Below are 21,322 nucleotides of genomic sequence, written 5' to 3'. Positions count from 1 at the left end.
AAGCTATCAGACTTGTGCAGTTATAAGCAGGTGGAGCTGCAACATCAAGCAATTGATTTAGCTTTCTCCAAAGCTGAATTCACATATGTACAGCTCAGTACTGATGTTTATTGTCTTTCATAATGTTGATGCCACATGTGCTACAGAGAAAAGTAGAACTCACTTTGGTTCTGCTTGCTTTTTATGGGAAACATATGTTCCTGCTTAATATCACTGTACAATGCCAAAATCAAGCAAAGCATCGTGCATTCAGTTTGGACATATTCAAATGTATCTTTTCCTATCTAGAAGAAAAGCAACATTTTTATTTTTTAATAACAAATGAGTGAACTAAGCATGTAACTTAACTTAAAGCACAAGCTGAAATTTAAACAAAGTGATAGGATGAAATTTAAAAGATGCCTGAACAGGGACTTGAACCCTGGACCCTCAGATTAAAAGTCTGATGCTCTACCGACTGAGCTACCCAGGCCCTCTCCATAAAAAAGTTTGTACATTTTTTAAGATTCTCTTCCTATTCATCGATCTGTACCCTAAGATATGCTGCTTTCTTTATGTCACTGTGCAAACTCAAAATCAAAGTCAACACTGTCTGCCAGCACAATGAGGTGTCAGGTTACATCTCTTTTTTAACTCTATGCATAGGAAAATGGGAAAGAGCAGTGTTGAGCACTCAGCCCAGTGAAAAGCTATCAGACTTGTGCAGTTACAAGCAGGTGGAGCTGCAACATCAAGCAATTGATTTAGCTTTCTCCAAAGCTGAATTCACATACGTACAGCTCAGTACTGATGTTTATTGTCTTTCATAATGTTGATGCCACATGTGCTACAGAGAAAAGTAGAACTCACTTTGGTTCTGCTTGCTTTTTATGGGAAACATATGTTCCTGCTTAATATCACTGTACAATGCCAAAATCAAGCAAAGCATCGTGCATTCAGTTTGGACATATTCAAATGTATCTTTTCCTATCTAGAAGAAAAGCAACATTTTTATTTTTTAATAACAAATGAGTGAACTAAGCATGTAACTTAACTTAAAGCACAAGCTGAAATTTAAACAAAGTGATAGGATGAAATTTAAAAGATGCCTGAACAGGGACTTGAACCCTGGACCCTCAGATTAAAAGTCTGATGCTACCGACTGAGCTACCCAGGCCCTCTCCAGAAAAAAGTTTGTACATTTTTTAAGATTCTCTTCCTATTCATCGATCTGTACCCTAAGATATGCTGCTTTCTTTATGTCACTGTGCAAACTCAAAATCAAAGTCAACACTGTCTGCCAGCCAGCATATGTACAATGCCAAAATCAAGCAAAGCATCGTGCATTCAGTTTGGACATATTCAAATGTATCTTTTCCTATCTAGAAGAAAAGCAACATTTTTATTTTTTAATAACAAATGAGTGAACTAAGCATGTAACTTAACTTAAAGCACAAGCTGAAATTTAAACAAAGTGATAGGATGAAATTTAAAAGACGCCTGAACAGGGACTTGAACCCTGGACCCTCAGATTAAAAGTCTGATGCTCTACCGACTGAGCTACCCAGGTCCTCTCCAGAAAAAAGTTTGTACATTTTTTAAGATTCTCTTCCTATTCATCGATCTGTACCCTAAGATATGCTGCTTTCTTTATGTCACTGTGCAAACTCAAAATCAAAGTCAACACTGTCTGCCAGCACAATGAGGTGTCAGGTTACATCTCTTTTTTAACTCTATGCATAGGAAAATGGGAAAGAGCAGTGTTGAGCACTCAGCCCAGTGAAAAGCTATCAGACTTGTGCAGTTATAAGCAGGTGGAGCTGCAACATCAAGCAATTGATTTAGCTTTCTCCAAAGCTGAATTCACATACGTACAGCTCAGTACTGATGTTTATTGTCTTTCATAATGTTGATGCCACATGTGCTACAGAGAAAAGTAGAACTCACTTTGGTTCTGCTTGCTTTTTATGGGAAACATATGTTCCTGCTTAATATCACTGTACAATGCCAAAATCAAGCAAAGCATCGTGCATTCAGTTTGGACATATTCAAATGTATCTTTTCCTATCTAGAAGAAAAGCAACATTTTTATTTTTTAATAACAAATGAGTGAACTAAGCATGTAACTTAACTTAAAGCACAAGCTGAAATTTAAACAAAGTGATAGGATGAAATTTAAAAGACGCCTGTACAGGGACTTGAACCCTGGACCCTCAGATTAAAAGTCTGATGCTCTACCGACTGAGCTACCCAGGCCCTCTCCAGAAAAAAGTTTGTACATTTTTTAAGATTCTCTTCCTATTCATCGATCTGTACCCTAAGATATGCTGCTTTCTTTATGTCACTGTGCAAACTCAAAATCAAAGTCAACACTGTCTGCCAGCACAATGAGGTGTCAGGTTACATCTCTTTTTTAACTCTATGCATAGGAAAATGGGAAAGAGCAGTGTTGAGCACTCAGCCCAGTGAAAAGCTATCAGACTTGTGCAGTTATAAGCAGGTGGAGCTGCAACATCAAGCAATTGATTTAGCTTTCTCCAAAGCTGAATTCACATACGTACAGCTCAGTACTGATGTTTATTGTCTTTCATAATGTTGATGCCACATGTGCTACATAGAAAACTAGAACTCACTTTGGTTCTGCTTGCTTTTTATGGGAAACATATGTTCCTGCTTAATATCACTGTACAATGCCAAAATCAAGCAAAGCATCGTGCATTCAGTTTGGACATATTCAAATGTATCTTTTCCTATCTAGAAGAAAAGCAACATTTTTATTTTTTAATAACAAATGAGTGAACTAAGCATGTAACTTAACTTAAAGCACAAGCTGAAATTTAAACAAAGTGATAGGATGAAATTTAAAAGATGCCTGAACAGGGACTTGAACCCTGGACCCTCAGATTAAAAGTCTGATGCTCTACCGACTGAGCTACCCAGGCCCTCTCCATAAAAAAGTTTGTACATTTTTTAAGATTCTCTTCCTATTCATCGATCTGTACCCTAAGATATGCTGCTTTCTTTATGTCACTGTGCAAACTCAAAATCAAAGTCAACACTGTCTGCCAGCACAATGAGGTGTCAGGTTACATCTCTTTTTTAACTCTATGCATAGGAAAATGGGAAAGAGCAGTGTTGAGCACTCAGCCCAGTGAAAAGCTATCAGACTTGTGCAGTTACAAGCAGGTGGAGCTGCAACATCAAGCAATTGATTTAGCTTTCTCCAAAGCTGAATTCACATACGTACAGCTCAGTACTGATGTTTATTGTCTTTCATAATGTTGATGCCACATGTGCTACAGAGAAAAGTAGAACTCACTTTGGTTCTGCTTGCTTTTTATGGGAAACATATGTTCCTGCTTAATATCACTGTACAATGCCAAAATCAAGCAAAGCATCGTGCATTCAGTTTGGACATATTCAAATGTATCTTTTCCTATCTAGAAGAAAAGCAACATTTTTATTTTTTAATAACAAATGAGTGAACTAAGCATGTAACTTAACTTAAAGCACAAGCTGAAATTTAAACAAAGTGATAGGATGAAATTTAAAAGATGCCTGAACAGGGACTTGAACCCTGGACCCTCAGATTAAAAGTCTGATGCTACCGACTGAGCTACCCAGGCCCTCTCCAGAAAAAAGTTTGTACATTTTTTAAGATTCTCTTCCTATTCATCGATCTGTACCCTAAGATATGCTGCTTTCTTTATGTCACTGTGCAAACTCAAAATCAAAGTCAACACTGTCTGCCAGCCAGCATATGTACAATGCCAAAATCAAGCAAAGCATCGTGCATTCAGTTTGGACATATTCAAATGTATCTTTTCCTATCTAGAAGAAAAGCAACATTTTTATTTTTTAATAACAAATGAGTGAACTAAGCATGTAACTTAACTTAAAGCACAAGCTGAAATTTAAACAAAGTGATAGGATGAAATTTAAAAGACGCCTGAACAGGGACTTGAACCCTGGACCCTCAGATTAAAAGTCTGATGCTCTACCGACTGAGCTACCCAGGTCCTCTCCAGAAAAAAGTTTGTACATTTTTTAAGATTCTCTTCCTATTCATCGATCTGTACCCTAAGATATGCTGCTTTCTTTATGTCACTGTGCAAACTCAAAATCAAAGTCAACACTGTCTGCCAGCACAATGAGGTGTCAGGTTACATCTCTTTTTTAACTCTATGCATAGGAAAATGGGAAAGAGCAGTGTTGAGCACTCAGCCCAGTGAAAAGCTATCAGACTTGTGCAGTTATAAGCAGGTGGAGCTGCAACATCAAGCAATTGATTTAGCTTTCTCCAAAGCTGAATTCACATACGTACAGCTCAGTACTGATGTTTATTGTCTTTCATAATGTTGATGCCACATGTGCTACAGAGAAAAGTAGAACTCACTTTGGTTCTGCTTGCTTTTTATGGGAAACATATGTTCCTGCTTAATATCACTGTACAATGCCAAAATCAAGCAAAGCATCGTGCATTCAGTTTGGACATATTCAAATGTATCTTTTCCTATCTAGAAGAAAAGCAACATTTTTATTTTTTAATAACAAATGAGTGAACTAAGCATGTAACTTAACTTAAAGCACAAGCTGAAATTTAAACAAAGTGATAGGATGAAATTTAAAAGACGCCTGTACAGGGACTTGAACCCTGGACCCTCAGATTAAAAGTCTGATGCTCTACCGACTGAGCTACCCAGGCCCTCTCCAGAAAAAAGTTTGTACATTTTTTAAGATTCTCTTCCTATTCATCGATCTGTACCCTAAGATATGCTGCTTTCTTTATGTCACTGTGCAAACTCAAAATCAAAGTCAACACTGTCTGCCAGCACAATGAGGTGTCAGGTTACATCTCTTTTTTAACTCTATGCATAGGAAAATGGGAAAGAGCAGTGTTGAGCACTCAGCCCAGTGAAAAGCTATCAGACTTGTGCAGTTATAAGCAGGTGGAGCTGCAACATCAAGCAATTGATTTAGCTTTCTCCAAAGCTGAATTCACATACGTACAGCTCAGTACTGATGTTTATTGTCTTTCATAATGTTGATGCCACATGTGCTACATAGAAAAGTAGAACTCACTTTGGTTCTGCTTGCTTTTTATGGGAAACATATGTTCCTGCTTAATATCACTGTACAATGCCAAAATCAAGCAAAGCATCGTGCATTCAGTTTGGACATATTCAAATGTATCTTTTCCTATCTAGAAGAAAAGCAACATTTTTATTTTTTAATAACAAATGAGTGAACTAAGCATGTAACTTAACTTAAAGCACAAGCTGAAATTTAAACAAAGTGATAGGATGAAATTTAAAAGACGCCTGAACAGGGACTTGAACCCTGGACCCTCAGATTAAAAGTCTGATGCTCTACCGACTGAGCTACCCAGGCCCTCTCCAGAAAAAAGTTTGTACATTTTTTAAGATTCTCTTCCTATTCATCGATCTGTACCCTAAGATATGCTGCTTTCTTTATGTCACTGTGCAAACTCAAAATCAAAGTCAACACTGTCTGCCAGCACAATGAGGTGTCAGGTTACATCTCTTTTTTAACTCTATGCATAGGAAAATAGGAAAGAGCAGTGTTGAGCACTCAGCCCAGTGAAAAGCTATCAGACTTGTGCAGTTACAAGCAGGTGGAGCTGCAACATCAAGCAATTGATTTAGCTTTCTCCAAAGCTGAATTCACATACGTACAGCTCAGTACTGATGTTTATTGTCTTTCATAATGTTGATGCCACATGTGCTACAGAGAAAAGTAGAACTCACTTTGGTTCTGCTTGCTTTTTATGGGAAACATATGTTCCTGCTTAATATCACTGTACAATGCCAAAATCAAGCAAAGCATCGTGCATTCAGTTTGGACATATTCAAATGTATCTTTTCCTATCTAGAAGAAAAGCAACATTTTTATTTTTTAATAACAAATGAGTGAACTAAGCATGTAACTTAACTTAAAGCACAAGCTGAAATTTAAACAAAGTGATAGGATGAAATTTAAAAGACGCCTGAACAGGGACTTGAACCCTGGACCCTCAGATTAAAAGTCTGATGCTCTACCGACTGAGCTACCCAGGCCCTCTCCAGAAAAAAGTTTGTACATTTTTTAAGATTCTCTTCCTATTCATCGATCTGTACCCTAAGATATGCTGCTTTCTTTATGTCACTGTGCAAACTCAAAATCAAAGTCAACACTGTCTGCCAGCACAATGAGGTGTCAGGTTACATCTCTTTTTTAACTCTATGCATAGGAAAATGGGAAAGAGCAGTGTTGAGCACTCAGCCCAGTGAAAAGCTATCAGACTTGTGCAGTTATAAGCAGGTGGAGCTGCAACATCAAGCAATTGATTTAGCTTTCTCCAAAGCTGAATTCACATATGTACAGCTCAGTACTGATGTTTATTGTCTTTCATAATGTTGATGCCACATGTGCTACAGAGAAAAGTAGAACTCACTTTGGTTCTGCTTGCTTTTTATGGGAAACATATGTTCCTGCTTAATATCACTGTACAATGCCAAAATCAAGCAAAGCATCGTGCATTCAGTTTGGACATATTCAAATGTATCTTTTCCTATCTAGAAGAAAAGCAACATTTTTATTTTTTAATAACAAATGAGTGAACTAAGCATGTAACTTAACTTAAAGCACAAGCTGAAATTTAAACAAAGTGATAGGATGAAATTTAAAAGATGCCTGAACAGGGACTTGAACCCTGGACCCTCAGATTAAAAGTCTGATGCTCTACCGACTGAGCTACCCAGGCCCTCTCCAGAAAAAAGTTTGTACATTTTTTAAGATTCTCTTCCTATTCATCGATCTGTACCCTAAGATATGCTGCTTTCTTTATGTCACTGTGCAAACTCAAAATCAAAGTCAACACTGTCTGCCAGCACAATGAGGTGTCAGGTTACATCTCTTTTTTAACTCTATGCATAGGAAAATAGGAAAGAGCAGTGTTGAGCACTCAGCCCAGTGAAAAGCTATCAGACTTGTGCAGTTACAAGCAGGTGGAGCTGCAACATCAAGCAATTGATTTAGCTTTCTCCAAAGCTGAATTCACATACGTACAGCTCAGTACTGATGTTTATTGTCTTTCATAATGTTGATGCCACATGTGCTACAGAGAAAAGTAGAACTCACTTTGGTTCTGCTTGCTTTTTATGGGAAACATATGTTCCTGCTTAATATCACTGTACAATGCCAAAATCAAGCAAAGCATCGTGCATTCAGTTTGGACATATTCAAATGTATCTTTTCCTATCTAGAAGAAAAGCAACATTTTTATTTTTTAATAACAAATGAGTGAACTAAGCATGTAACTTAACTTAAAGCACAAGCTGAAATTTAAACAAAGTGATAGGATGAAATTTAAAAGACGCCTGAACAGGGACTTGAACCCTGGACCCTCAGATTAAAAGTCTGATGCTCTACCGACTGAGCTACCCAGGCCCTCTCCAGAAAAAAGTTTGTACATTTTTTAAGATTCTCTTCCTATTCATCGATCTGTACCCTAAGATATGCTGCTTTCTTTATGTCACTGTGCAAACTCAAAATCAAAGTCAACACTGTCTGCCAGCACAATGAGGTGTCAGGTTACATCTCTTTTTTAACTCTATGCATAGGAAAATGGGAAAGAGCAGTGTTGAGCACTCAGCCCAGTGAAAAGCTATCAGACTTGTGCAGTTATAAGCAGGTGGAGCTGCAACATCAAGCAATTGATTTAGCTTTCTCCAAAGCTGAATTCACATATGTACAGCTCAGTACTGATGTTTATTGTCTTTCATAATGTTGATGCCACATGTGCTACAGAGAAAAGTAGAACTCACTTTGGTTCTGCTTGCTTTTTATGGGAAACATATGTTCCTGCTTAATATCACTGTACAATGCCAAAATCAAGCAAAGCATCGTGCATTCAGTTTGGACATATTCAAATGTATCTTTTCCTATCTAGAAGAAAAGCAACATTTTTATTTTTTAATAACAAATGAGTGAACTAAGCATGTAACTTAACTTAAAGCACAAGCTGAAATTTAAACAAAGTGATAGGATGAAATTTAAAAGATGCCTGAACAGGGACTTGAACCCTGGACCCTCAGATTAAAAGTCTGATGCTCTACCGACTGAGCTACCCAGGTCCTCTCCATAAAAAAGTTTGTACATTTTTTAAGATTCTCTTCCTATTCATCGATCTGTACCCTAAGATATGCTGCTTTCTTTATGTCACTGTGCAAACTCAAAATCAAAGTCAACACTGTCTGCCAGCACAATGAGGTGTCAGGTTACATCTCTTTTTTAACTCTATGCATAGGAAAATGGGAAAGAGCAGTGTTGAGCACTCAGCCCAGTGAAAAGCTATCAGACTTGTGCAGTTACAAGCAGGTGGAGCTGCAACATCAAGCAATTGATTTAGCTTTCTCCAAAGCTGAATTCACATACGTACAGCTCAGTACTGATGTTTATTGTCTTTCATAATGTTGATGCCACATGTGCTACAGAGAAAAGTAGAACTCACTTTGGTTCTGCTTGCTTTTTATGGGAAACATATGTTCCTGCTTAATATCACTGTACAATGCCAAAATCAAGCAAAGCATCGTGCATTCAGTTTGGACATATTCAAATGTATCTTTTCCTATCTAGAAGAAAAGCAACATTTTTATTTTTTAATAACAAATGAGTGAACTAAGCATGTAACTTAACTTAAAGCACAAGCTGAAATTTAAACAAAGTGATAGGATGAAATTTAAAAGATGCCTGAACAGGGACTTGAACCCTGGACCCTCAGATTAAAAGTCTGATGCTACCGACTGAGCTACCCAGGCCCTCTCCAGAAAAAAGTTTGTACATTTTTTAAGATTCTCTTCCTATTCATCGATCTGTACCCTAAGATATGCTGCTTTCTTTATGTCACTGTGCAAACTCAAAATCAAAGTCAACACTGTCTGCCAGCACAATGAGGTGTCAGGTTACATCTCTTTTTTAACTCTATGCATAGGAAAATGGGAAAGAGCAGTGTTGAGCACTCAGCCCAGTGAAAAGCTATCAGACTTGTGCAGTTACAAGCAGGTGGAGCTGCAACATCAAGCAATTGATTTAACTTTCTCCAAAGCTGAATTCACATACGTACAGCTCAGTACTGATGTTTATTGTCTTTCATAATGTTGATGCCACATGTGCTACAGAGAAAAGTAGAACTCACTTTGGTTCTGCTTGCTTTTTATGGGAAACATATGTTCCTGCTTAATATCACTGTACAATGCCAAAATCAAGCAAAGCATCGTGCATTCAGTTTGGACATATTCAAGTGTATCTTTTCCTATCTAGAAGAAAAGCAACATTTTTATTTTTTAATAACAAATGAGTGAACTAAGCATGTAACTTAACTTAAAGCACAAGCTGAAATTTAAACAAAGTGATAGGATGAAATTTAAAAGACTCCTGAACAGGGACTTGAACCCTGGACCCTCAGATTAAAAGTCTGATGCTCTACCGACTGAGCTACCCAGGCCCTCTCCAGAAAAAAGTTTGTACATTTTTTAAGATTCTCTTCCTATTCATCGATCTGTACCCTAAGATATGCTGCTTTCTTTATGTCACTGTGCAAACTCAAAATCAAAGTCAACACTGTCTGCCAGCACAATGAGGTGTCAGGTTACATCTCTTTTTTAACTCTATGCATAGGAAAATGGGAAAGAGCAGTGTTGAGCACTCAGCCCAGTGAAAAGCTATCAGACTTGTGCAGTTATAAGCAGGTGGAGCTGCAACATCAAGCAATTGATTTAGCTTTCTCCAAAGCTGAATTCACATACGTACAGCTCAGTACTGATGTTTATTGTCTTTCATAATGTTGATGCCACATGTGCTACAGAGAAAAGTAGAACTCACTTTGGTTCTGCTTGCTTTTTATGGGAAACATATGTTCCTGCTTAATATCACTGTACAATGCCAAAATCAAGCAAAGCATCGTGCATTCAGTTTGGACATATTCAAATGTATCTTTTCCTATCTAGAAGAAAAGCAACATTTTTATTTTTTAATAACAAATGAGTGAACTAAGCATGTAACTTAACTTAAAGCACAAGCTGAAATTTAAACAAAGTGATAGGATGAAATTTAAAAGACGCCTGTACAGGGACTTGAACCCTGGACCCTCAGATTAAAAGTCTGATGCTCTACCGACTGAGCTACCCAGGCCCTCTCCAGAAAAAAGTTTGTACATTTTTTAAGATTCTCTTCCTATTCATCGATCTGTACCCTAAGATATGCTGCTTTCTTTATGTCACTGTGCAAACTCAAAATCAAAGTCAACACTGTCTGCCAGCACAATGAGGTGTCAGGTTACATCTCTTTTTTAACTCTATGCATAGGAAAATGGGAAAGAGCAGTGTTGAGCACTCAGCCCAGTGAAAAGCTATCAGACTTGTGCAGTTATAAGCAGGTGGAGCTGCAACATCAAGCAATTGATTTAGCTTTCTCCAAAGCTGAATTCACATACGTACAGCTCAGTACTGATGTTTATTGTCTTTCATAATGTTGATGCCACATGTGCTACATAGAAAAGTAGAACTCACTTTGGTTCTGCTTGCTTTTTATGGGAAACATATGTTCCTGCTTAATATCACTGTACAATGCCAAAATCAAGCAAAGCATCGTGCATTCAGTTTGGACATATTCAAATGTATCTTTTCCTATCTAGAAGAAAAGCAACATTTTTATTTTTTAATAACAAATGAGTGAACTAAGCATGTAACTTAACTTAAAGCACAAGCTGAAATTTAAACAAAGTGATAGGATGAAATTTAAAAGATGCCTGAACAGGGACTTGAACCCTGGACCCTCAGATTAAAAGTCTGATGCTCTACCGACTGAGCTACCCAGGTCCTCTCCATAAAAAAGTTTGTACATTTTTTAAGATTCTCTTCCTATTCATCGATCTGTACCCTAAGATATGCTGCTTTCTTTATGTCACTGTGCAAACTCAAAATCAAAGTCAACACTGTCTGCCAGCACAATGAGGTGTCAGGTTACATCTCTTTTTTAACTCTATGCATAGGAAAATGGGAAAGAGCAGTGTTGAGCACTCAGCCCAGTGAAAAGCTATCAGACTTGTGCAGTTACAAGCAGGTGGAGCTGCAACATCAAGCAATTGATTTAGCTTTCTCCAAAGCTGAATTCACATACGTACAGCTCAGTACTGATGTTTATTGTCTTTCATAATGTTGATGCCACATGTGCTACAGAGAAAAGTAGAACTCACTTTGGTTCTGCTTGCTTTTTATGGGAAACATATGTTCCTGCTTAATATCACTGTACAATGCCAAAATCAAGCAAAGCATCGTGCATTCAGTTTGGACATATTCAAATGTATCTTTTCCTATCTAGAAGAAAAGCAACATTTTTATTTTTTAATAACAAATGAGTGAACTAAGCATGTAACTTAACTTAAAGCACAAGCTGAAATTTAAACAAAGTGATAGGATGAAATTTAAAAGATGCCTGAACAGGGACTTGAACCCTGGACCCTCAGATTAAAAGTCTGATGCTACCGACTGAGCTACCCAGGCCCTCTCCAGAAAAAAGTTTGTACATTTTTTAAGATTCTCTTCCTATTCATCGATCTGTACCCTAAGATATGCTGCTTTCTTTATGTCACTGTGCAAACTCAAAATCAAAGTCAACACTGTCTGCCAGCACAATGAGGTGTCAGGTTACATCTCTTTTTTAACTCTATGCATAGGAAAATGGGAAAGAGCAGTGTTGAGCACTCAGCCCAGTGAAAAGCTATCAGACTTGTGCAGTTACAAGCAGGTGGAGCTGCAACATCAAGCAATTGATTTAACTTTCTCCAAAGCTGAATTCACATACGTACAGCTCAGTACTGATGTTTATTGTCTTTCATAATGTTGATGCCACATGTGCTACAGAGAAAAGTAGAACTCACTTTGGTTCTGCTTGCTTTTTATGGGAAACATATGTTCCTGCTTAATATCACTGTACAATGCCAAAATCAAGCAAAGCATCGTGCATTCAGTTTGGACATATTCAAGTGTATCTTTTCCTATCTAGAAGAAAAGCAACATTTTTATTTTTTAATAACAAATGAGTGAACTAAGCATGTAACTTAACTTAAAGCACAAGCTGAAATTTAAACAAAGTGATAGGATGAAATTTAAAAGACTCCTGAACAGGGACTTGAACCCTGGACCCTCAGATTAAAAGTCTGATGCTCTACCGACTGAGCTACCCAGGTCCTCTCCAGAAAAAAGTTTGTACATTTTTTAAGATTCTCTTCCTATTCATCGATCTGTACCCTAAGATATGCTGCTTTCTTTATGTCACTGTGCAAACTCAAAATCAAAGTCAACACTGTCTGCCAGCACAATGAGGTGTCAGGTTACATCTCTTTTTTAACTCTATGCATAGGAAAATGGGAAAGAGCAGTGTTGAGCACTCAGCCCAGTGAAAAGCTATCAGACTTGTGCAGTTATAAGCAGGTGGAGCTGCAACATCAAGCAATTGATTTAGCTTTCTCCAAAGCTGAATTCACATACGTACAGCTCAGTACTGATGTTTATTGTCTTTCATAATGTTGATGCCACATGTGCTACAGAGAAAAGTAGAACTCACTTTGGTTCTGCTTGCTTTTTATGGGAAACATATGTTCCTGCTTAATATCACTGTACAATGCCAAAATCAAGCAAAGCATCGTGCATTCAGTTTGGACATATTCAAATGTATCTTTTCCTATCTAGAAGAAAAGCAACATTTTTATTTTTTAATAACAAATGAGTGAACTAAGCATGTAACTTAACTTAAAGCACAAGCTGAAATTTAAACAAAGTGATAGGATGAAATTTAAAAGACGCCTGTACAGGGACTTGAACCCTGGACCCTCAGATTAAAAGTCTGATGCTCTACCGACTGAGCTACCCAGGCCCTCTCCAGAAAAAAGTTTGTACATTTTTTAAGATTCTCTTCCTATTCATCGATCTGTACCCTAAGATATGCTGCTTTCTTTATGTCACTGTGCAAACTCAAAATCAAAGTCAACACTGTCTGCCAGCACAATGAGGTGTCAGGTTACATCTCTTTTTTAACTCTATGCATAGGAAAATGGGAAAGAGCAGTGTTGAGCACTCAGCCCAGTGAAAAGCTATCAGACTTGTGCAGTTATAAGCAGGTGGAGCTGCAACATCAAGCAATTGATTTAGCTTTCTCCAAAGCTGAATTCACATACGTACAGCTCAGTACTGATGTTTATTGTCTTTCATAATGTTGATGCCACATGTGCTACATAGAAAAGTAGAACTCACTTTGGTTCTGCTTGCTTTTTATGGGAAACATATGTTCCTGCTTAATATCACTGTACAATGCCAAAATCAAGCAAAGCATCGTGCATTCAGTTTGGACATATTCAAATGTATCTTTTCCTATCTAGAAGAAAAGCAACATTTTTATTTTTTAATAACAAATGAGTGAACTAAGCATGTAACTTAACTTAAAGCACAAGCTGAAATTTAAACAAAGTGATAGGATGAAATTTAAAAGACGCCTGAACAGGGACTTGAACCCTGGACCCTCAGATTAAAAGTCTGATGCTCTACCGACTGAGCTACCCAGGCCCTCTCCATAAAAAAGTTTGTACATTTTTTAAGATTCTCTTCCTATTCATCGATCTGTACCCTAAGATATGCTGCTTTCTTTATGTCACTGTGCAAACTCAAAATCAAAGTCAACACTGTCTGCCAGCACAATGAGGTGTCAGGTTACATCTCTTTTTTAACTCTATGCATAGGAAAATGGGAAAGAGCAGTGTTGAGCACTCAGCCCAGTGAAAAGCTATCAGACTTGTGCAGTTATAAGCAGGTGGAGCTGCAACATCAAGCAATTGATTTAGCTTTCTCCAAAGCTGAATTCACATATGTACAGCTCAGTACTGATGTTTATTGTCTTTCATAATGTTGATGCCACATGTGCTACAGAGAAAAGTAGAACTCACTTTGGTTCTGCTTGCTTTTTATGGGAAACATATGTTCCTGCTTAATATCACTGTACAATGCCAAAATCAAGCAAAGCATCGTGCATTCAGTTTGGACATATTCAAATGTATCTTTTCCTATCTAGAAGAAAAGCAACATTTTTATTTTTTAATAACAAATGAGTGAACTAAGCATGTAACTTAACTTAACCCCTTAACGACCGCCGATACGCCTTTTAACGGCGGCCGCTAAGGGTACTTAATCCACAGCGCCGTTAATTAACGGCGCTGTGGAAAAAGTGAATAGCGCCCCCCAGAGTCGGATTTTCTCTGGGGTCTCGGTTGCCGAGGGTAGCCGAGACCCCAGAGAACATGATTCGGGGGGTTTTTGCCGACCCCCGAGTTGCGATCGCCGGTAATTAACCGTTTACCGGCGGTCGCAACAAAAAAAAAAAAAACGCGATTTGCCGTTTAATTTCTCTGTCCTCCGATGTGATCGCACATCGGAGGACAGAGAAATGTGGTCCCCGATGGCCCCCAATAGCCCCCCAATACTTACCTACCTCCCCCGGTGCTCCTCGTGTCTCCCCATGGGCGCCGCCATCTTTTTTCCGGGAAAAAATGGCGGGCGCACGCGCAGTGCGCCCGCCGCCCGGCACCCGGATGTTCTTTGGGGTCTCGGCTGCCGGGGGTAGCCGAGACCCCAAAGAACATGATCGGGGTCGATTTGCACCGACCCCTGCTTTGCGATCGCCGGTAATTAACAGTTTACCGGCGACCGCAAAAAAAAAAAAAAAAAAAAAGCGATCAGTTATTTCTCTGTCCTCTGATGTGATCGCACATCAGAGGACAGAGAAATAGGGGGATTCGGGGACCCTAACATACTCACCCGGGGTCCCTGGGTCCTCTTCTGTCTTCTCCTGCCAGCCGGCTTTTTCATCATGGCGGGCGCATGCGCAGTGCGCCCGCCATCTGCTGCCATCTGCCGGCCGGCAGGAGAAGACAAGTTGGGGCTAAAATTAGGGTTAGGGTTAGGGTTAGAGTTAGGGTTAGGGTTAGGGTTAGGGTTGGGGCTAAATTTAGGGTTAGGGCTAGGGTTAGGGTTAGGCTACTTTCACACTAGCGTTTTTTGGCTTCCGTCGCAATGCGTCGTTGGAGAAAAAACGCATCCTGCAAAAGTGCTTGCAGGATGCGTTTTTTCTCCATTGGCTTGCATTAGCGACGCATTGCGACGGATTGCCACATGTCGCATCCGTCGTGCGACGGATGCGTCGTGCTTCGGCGGACCGTCGACACAAAAAAAACTACATGTAACTTTTTTGTGCGACGTGTCCCACATATTTCAGTGCCACGTGCCACGTATTTAAGTGACACGTGCCACGTATCAAAGTGCCACGTGCCACATATTTCAGTGCCACGTATCAAAGTGCCACGTGCCACGTATCAAAGTGCCACGTGCCACGTATCAAAGTGCCACGTGCCACGTATCAAAGTGCCACGTGCCACATATTTCAGTGCCACGTGCCACGTATCAAAGTGCCACGTGCCACGTATCAAAGTGCCACGTGCCACATATTTCAGTGCCACGTGCCACGTATCAAAGTGCCACGTGCCACGTATCAAAGTGCCACGTGCCACATCTTTCAGTGCCACGTGCCACGTATTTAAGTGACACGTGCCACGTATCAAAGTGCCACGTGCCACATATTTCAGTGCCACGTATCAAAGTGCCACGTGCCACGTATCAAAGTGCCACGTGCCACGTATCAAAGTGCCACGTGCCACGTATTTCAGTGCCACGTATTTAAGTGACACGTATCACGTATAAGTGCCACGTGTCACGTATTTAATTGCCACATATTTAAGTGCCACGTATCAAGATTTTCCATGGAGAACAGACACATCCAGAGATATGTCTGCTCTCCACGGCTGCAGCAACACACTGACAGGAGCCATAGTTCCTGTCGGTGTGTCACTGCGCATGCGCGAGCGAGTTTACCGGCGGTCATTGACCCCGGCACTCTTGCTTAACGGCAGTGCTGCGTGGGAAAGTTCAACGCAGCTGTACTGCTGTTAACCGAGACGCCGGAGTCATTGAACTCCGGAACAGTACGCGATACACTGCTAGGAGCTTCGCTCCTGGCAGTGTATCGCCGGAGAGCAGCCGATCGGCGTGGGACACTCGTTTTATGGATTCTGCGGACAGGGAGTATGAATTTGGTTTATTATTTTTGGATTTTTTCCTGGAGGATCGAGGGCTTCGCCTACAAGTGTGCTGTTGGTGAGTATATACTCTGTGTTATATGTTGTATGTACTGTGTGTCATGTATGTGTATTGTGTGTAGGTGTTTTGTGTAACTTTACAATTGTGCTAAGTCGCCGGACACAGGGACAACTCTCCCATCCTAATACCGGATGGGAGTAGTAGTCCCATACGGCGACTTAGCACAATGGTGGCACTAGCGTCGCATGGGGACACACACACGCACACACACGCACACACACGCACACACAGAAGGACTCCATGCTGCTTCACTGGGGGGCGGGGGCTTCCCTCTTCCTGTCCGACGTCACGTCCGGTCCTGGGTGTCAACCCCTCCGTACAAAGACGCCGACACCCAGGACAAAGGCGCTGTGTGTGGAAGGTAATATGGGGCCCTAAGGGGATACGCAGACACGCCGCTGCGTAAAGAATTGACATGTCAATTCTTTTTACGCCGGCGTGTTTGCAGACAAAAGCGCCGCGTTTTTTTGCGGTGTGTCTGAACGGCAAAGTGAATTTCTCATTCACTTTGCCGGCAGACGAAAATGACATTGCGCATTTTTGAAAAGCGCCCGCAAAATAGCGCTCAAAAATGCGCTATGTCTGAAAGTAGCCTAAGGCTTCTTTCACACTTGCGTCGGTACGGGGCGGTCGCAATGCGTCGGCCCGATGTACCGACGCACGTTGTGAAAATTGTGCACAACGTGGGCAGCGGATGCAGTTTTTCAACGCATCCGCTGCCCAGTCTATGTCCTGGGGAGGAGAGGGCAGAGTTACGGCCACGCATCCGCGGAAATGGCGGACGCGACGTACAAAAAAAAGGTTACATTGAACTTTTTTTGTGACGACGGGGGCTAAAGTTATGGTTAGGGTTGGGGCTAAAGTTAGGGTTGGGGCTAAAGTTAGGGTTAGAGTTGGGATTAGGGTTAGGGTTTGGATTAGGGTTGGGATTAGTGTTACGTTTGGGATTAGGGTTGGGATTAGGGTTAGGATTAGGGTTAGGGGTGTGTTGGATTTAGGGTTTTGATTAGGGTTATGGTTAGGGTTGAGATTAGGGCTGTTTTGGGGTTAGGGTTGTGATTATCGTTAGGGTTGTGATTAGGATTATGGATCGGGTTGAGATTAGGGTTAGGGCTGTGTTGGGGTTAGGGTTGGAGTTAGAATTGGGGGGTTTCCACTGTTTAGGTACATCAGGGGGTCTCCAAACACGACAGCCAATTTTGCGCTAAAAAAGTCAAATGGTACTCCCTCCCTTCTGAGCTCTGCCGTGCGCCCAAACAGTGGTTTACCCCCACATATGGGGCATCAGCGTACTCGGGATAAATTGGACAACAACTTTTGGGGTCCAATTTCTCCTGTTACCCTTGTGAAAATAAAAACTTGGGGGCTAAAAATCTTTTTTGTTGGAAAAAAATATATTTTTTTATTTTCACTACTCTGCATTATAAATTTCTGTGAAGCACTTGAGCTTTCAAAGTTCTCACCACATATCTAGATAAGTTCCTTAGGGGGTCTAGTTTCCAAAATTTGGTCACTTGTGGGGGTTTCTACTGTTTAGGTACATTAGGGGTCTGCAAACGCAACATAACGCCCGCAGACAATTCTATCAAAGTCTGCATTGCAAAATGGCGCTCCTTCCCTTCCGAGCTCTGCCGTGCGCCCAAACAGTGGTTTACCCCCACATATGGGGTACCAGCATACTCAGGACAAATTGGACAACAACTTTTGGGGTCCAATTTCTCTTGTTACCCTTGTGAAAATAAAAATTTGGGGGCTAAAAAAATCTTTTTTGTGGGAAAAAAAATATTTTTTATTTTCACTACTCTGCATTATAAACTTCTGTGAAGCACTTGGGCATTCAAAGTTCTCACCACATATCTAGATAAGTTCCTTGGGGGGTCTATTTTCCAAAATGGGGTCACTTGTTGGGGGTTTCTACTGTTTTGTTACATTAGGGGTCTGCAAAGGCAACATAACGCCCGCAGACAATTCTATCAAAGTCTGCATTCCAAAATGGCACTCCTTCCCTTCCGAGCTCTGCCATGCGCCCAAACAGTGGTTTACCCCCACATATGGGGTACCAGCATACTCAGGACAAATTGGACAACAACTTTTGGGGTCCAATTTCTCTTGTTACCCTTGTGAAAATAAAAACTTGGGGGCTAAAAAATCTTTATTGTTAAAAAATATATATTTTTTATTTTCACGACTCTGCATTATAAACTTCTGTGATGCACTTGGGCATTCAAAGTTCTCACTACACATCTAGATAAGTTCCATGGGGGGTCTAGTTTCCAAAATGGGGTCACTTTTGGGGGGTTTCTGCTGTTTAGGCACATCAGGGGCTCTCCAAACGCGACATGGCGTCCGATCTCAATTCCAGTCAATTTTGCATTGAAAAGTCAAATGGCGCTCCTTTGCTTCCGAGCTCAGCCATGCGCCCAAACAGTGGTTTACCCCCACATATGGGGTGTCGGCGTACTCAAGACAAATTGTACAACAGCTTCTGGGGTCCATTTTCTCCTGTTACCCTTGGTAAAATAAAAATTTGGAGGCAAAAAGATCATTTTTGTAGAAAAAATGCGATTTTTTTATTTTCACGGCTCTACGTTATAAACTTCTGTGAAGCACCTGGGGGTTTAAAGTGCTCACCACACATCTAGATAAGTTCCTTAAGGGGTCTAGTTTCCAAAATGGTGTCATATGTGGGGGGTCTCTACTGTTTAGGCACATCAGCGGCTCTCCAAACGTGACATGGCGTCCGATCTCAATTCCAGCCAATTCTACATTGAAAAAGTAAAACGACACTCCTTCTCTTCCAAGCTCTGCGGTGCGCCCAAACAGTGGTTTACCCCCATATATGGGGTATCGACGTACTCAGGAGAAATTGCACAACAACTTTTGTGGTCTAATTTCTCCTGTTACCCTTGTGAAAATAAAAATTTGGGGGCAAAAAGATCATTTTTGTAGAAAAAATGAGATTTTTTATTTTCACGGCTCTACGTTATAAACTTCTGTGAAGCACTTGGGGGTTCAAAGTGCTCACCACACATCTAGATAAGTTCCTTGGGGGGTCTAGTTTCCAAAATGGTATCACTTGTGGGGGGTTTCCACTGTTTAGGCACATCAGGGACTCTCCAAACGCGACATGGCATCCGATCTCAATTCCAGCCAATTCTGCATTGAAAAAGTCAAACGGTGCTCCTTCACTTCCAAGCTCTGCGGTGCGCCCAAACAGTGGTTTACCTCCACATATGGGGTATCGACGTACTCAGGAGAAATTGCACAACAACTTTTGTGGTCTAATTTCTCCTGTTACCCTTGTGAAAATAAAAATTTGGGGGCAAAAAGATCATTTTTGTAGAAAAAATGAGATTTTTTATTTTCACGGCTCTACGTTATAAACTTCTGTGAAGCACTTGGGGGTTCAAAGTGCTCACCACACATCTAGATAAGTTCCTTGGGGGGTCTAGTTTCCAAAATGGTATCACTTGTGGGGGGTTTCCACTGTTTAGGCACATCAGGGACTCTCCAAACGCGACATGGCATCCGATCTCAATTCCAGCCAATTCTGCATTGAAAAAGTCAAACGGTGCTCCTTCACTTCCAAGCTCTGCGGTGCGCCCAAACAGTGGTTTACCTCCACATATGGGGTATCGACGTACTCAGGAGAAATTGCACAACAACTTTTGTGGTCTAATTTCTCCTGTTACCCTTGTGAAAATAAGAATTTGTGGGCGAAAAAATCATTTTTGTGAAAACAAATGCGATTTTTTATTTTCACGGCTCTACGTTATAAACTTCTGTGAAGCACTTGGGGGTTCAAAGTGCTCACCACACATCTAGATAAGTTCCTTGGGGGGTCTAGTTTCCAAAATGGTGTCACTTGTGGGGGGTTTCCACTGTTTAGGCACATTAGGGGCTCTCCAAACGCGACATGGCGTCCGATCTCAATTCCAGCCAATTCTGCATTGAAACAGTCAAACGGTGCTCCTTCACTTCCAAGCTCTGCGGTGCGCCCAAACAGTGGTTTACCTCCACATATGGGGTATCGGCGTACTCAGGAAAAATTGCACAACAAAATTTGTGGTTAAATTTCTGTTTTTACACTTGTGAAAATTAAAAAAAATGGTTCTGAAGTAAAATGTTTGCAAAAAAAAGTAAAATGTTAATTTTTTTCTTCCACATTGTTTTAGTTCCTGTGAAGTACGTAAAGGGTTAATAAACTTCTTGAATGTGGTTTTGAGCAGCTTGAGGGGTGCAGTTTTTAGAATGGTGTCACACTTGGTTATTTTCTATCATATAGACCCCTCAAAATCACTTCAAAGGTGATGTGGTCCCTAAAAAAAACATGGTGTTGTAAAAATGAGAAATTGCTGGTCAACTTTTAACCCTTATAACTCCCTAACAAAAAAAAAAATTGTTTCCAAAATTGTGCTGATGTAAAGTAGACATGTGAGAAATGTTATTTATTAACTATTTTTTGTGACATATCTCTCTGATTTAAGGGCATAAAAATACAAAGTTTGAAAATTGCAAAATTTTAAAAATTTTCGCCATATTTCCATTTTTTTCATAAATAATCGCAAGTAATATCGAAGAAATGTTACCACTAACTTGAAGTACAACATGTCACGAAAAAACAATCTCAGAATCAGCGGGATCCGATAAAGCGTTCCAGAGTTATAACCTCATAAAGTGACACTGGTCAGAATTGTAAAAATTGGCTCGGTCATTAAGTACCAAATTGGCTCTGTCACTAAGGGGTTAAAGCACAAGCTGAAATTTAAACAAAGTGATAGGATGAAATTTAAAAGATGCCTGAACAGGGACTTGAACCCTGGACCCTCAGATTAAAAGTCTGATGCTCTACCGACTGAGCTACCCAGGCCCTCTCCAGAAAAAAGTTTGTACATTTTTTAAGATTCTCTTCCTATTCATCGATCTGTACCCTAAGATATGCTGCTTTCTTTATGTCACTGTGCAAACTCAAAATCAAAGTCAACACTGTCTGCCAGCACAATGAGGTGTCAGGTTACATCTCTTTTTTAACTCTATGCATAGGAAAATGGGAAAGAGCAGTGTTGAGCACTCAGCCCAGTGAA

General features: G+C 40.3%; 4 non-coding genes across 4 annotated transcripts; all 4 read right to left on the bottom strand.

Moving 5' to 3' along the window:
- Window positions 1–399: 399 nt before the first annotated feature.
- Window positions 400–472, bottom strand: TRNAK-UUU (transfer RNA lysine (anticodon UUU)). The gene has a single exon. It is a non-coding gene; the product is annotated as a tRNA-Lys (tRNA).
- A 2,376-nt stretch (window positions 473–2,848) lies between these two features.
- TRNAK-UUU (transfer RNA lysine (anticodon UUU)) lies at window positions 2,849–2,921 on the bottom strand. The gene has a single exon. It is a non-coding gene; the product is annotated as a tRNA-Lys (tRNA).
- A 3,748-nt stretch (window positions 2,922–6,669) lies between these two features.
- TRNAK-UUU (transfer RNA lysine (anticodon UUU)) lies at window positions 6,670–6,742 on the bottom strand. The gene has a single exon. It is a non-coding gene; the product is annotated as a tRNA-Lys (tRNA).
- Window positions 6,743–21,035: 14,293 nt separating this feature from the next.
- Window positions 21,036–21,108, bottom strand: TRNAK-UUU (transfer RNA lysine (anticodon UUU)). The gene has a single exon. It is a non-coding gene; the product is annotated as a tRNA-Lys (tRNA).
- Window positions 21,109–21,322: the final 214 nt, after the last annotated feature.

Source organism: Ranitomeya variabilis, chromosome 1, assembly GCF_051348905.1.
Source record: "Ranitomeya variabilis isolate aRanVar5 chromosome 1, aRanVar5.hap1, whole genome shotgun sequence".
Taxonomy (NCBI): Eukaryota; Metazoa; Chordata; class Amphibia; order Anura; family Dendrobatidae; genus Ranitomeya; species Ranitomeya variabilis.
This window is presented reverse-complemented; position numbering and strand designations above follow the sequence as displayed.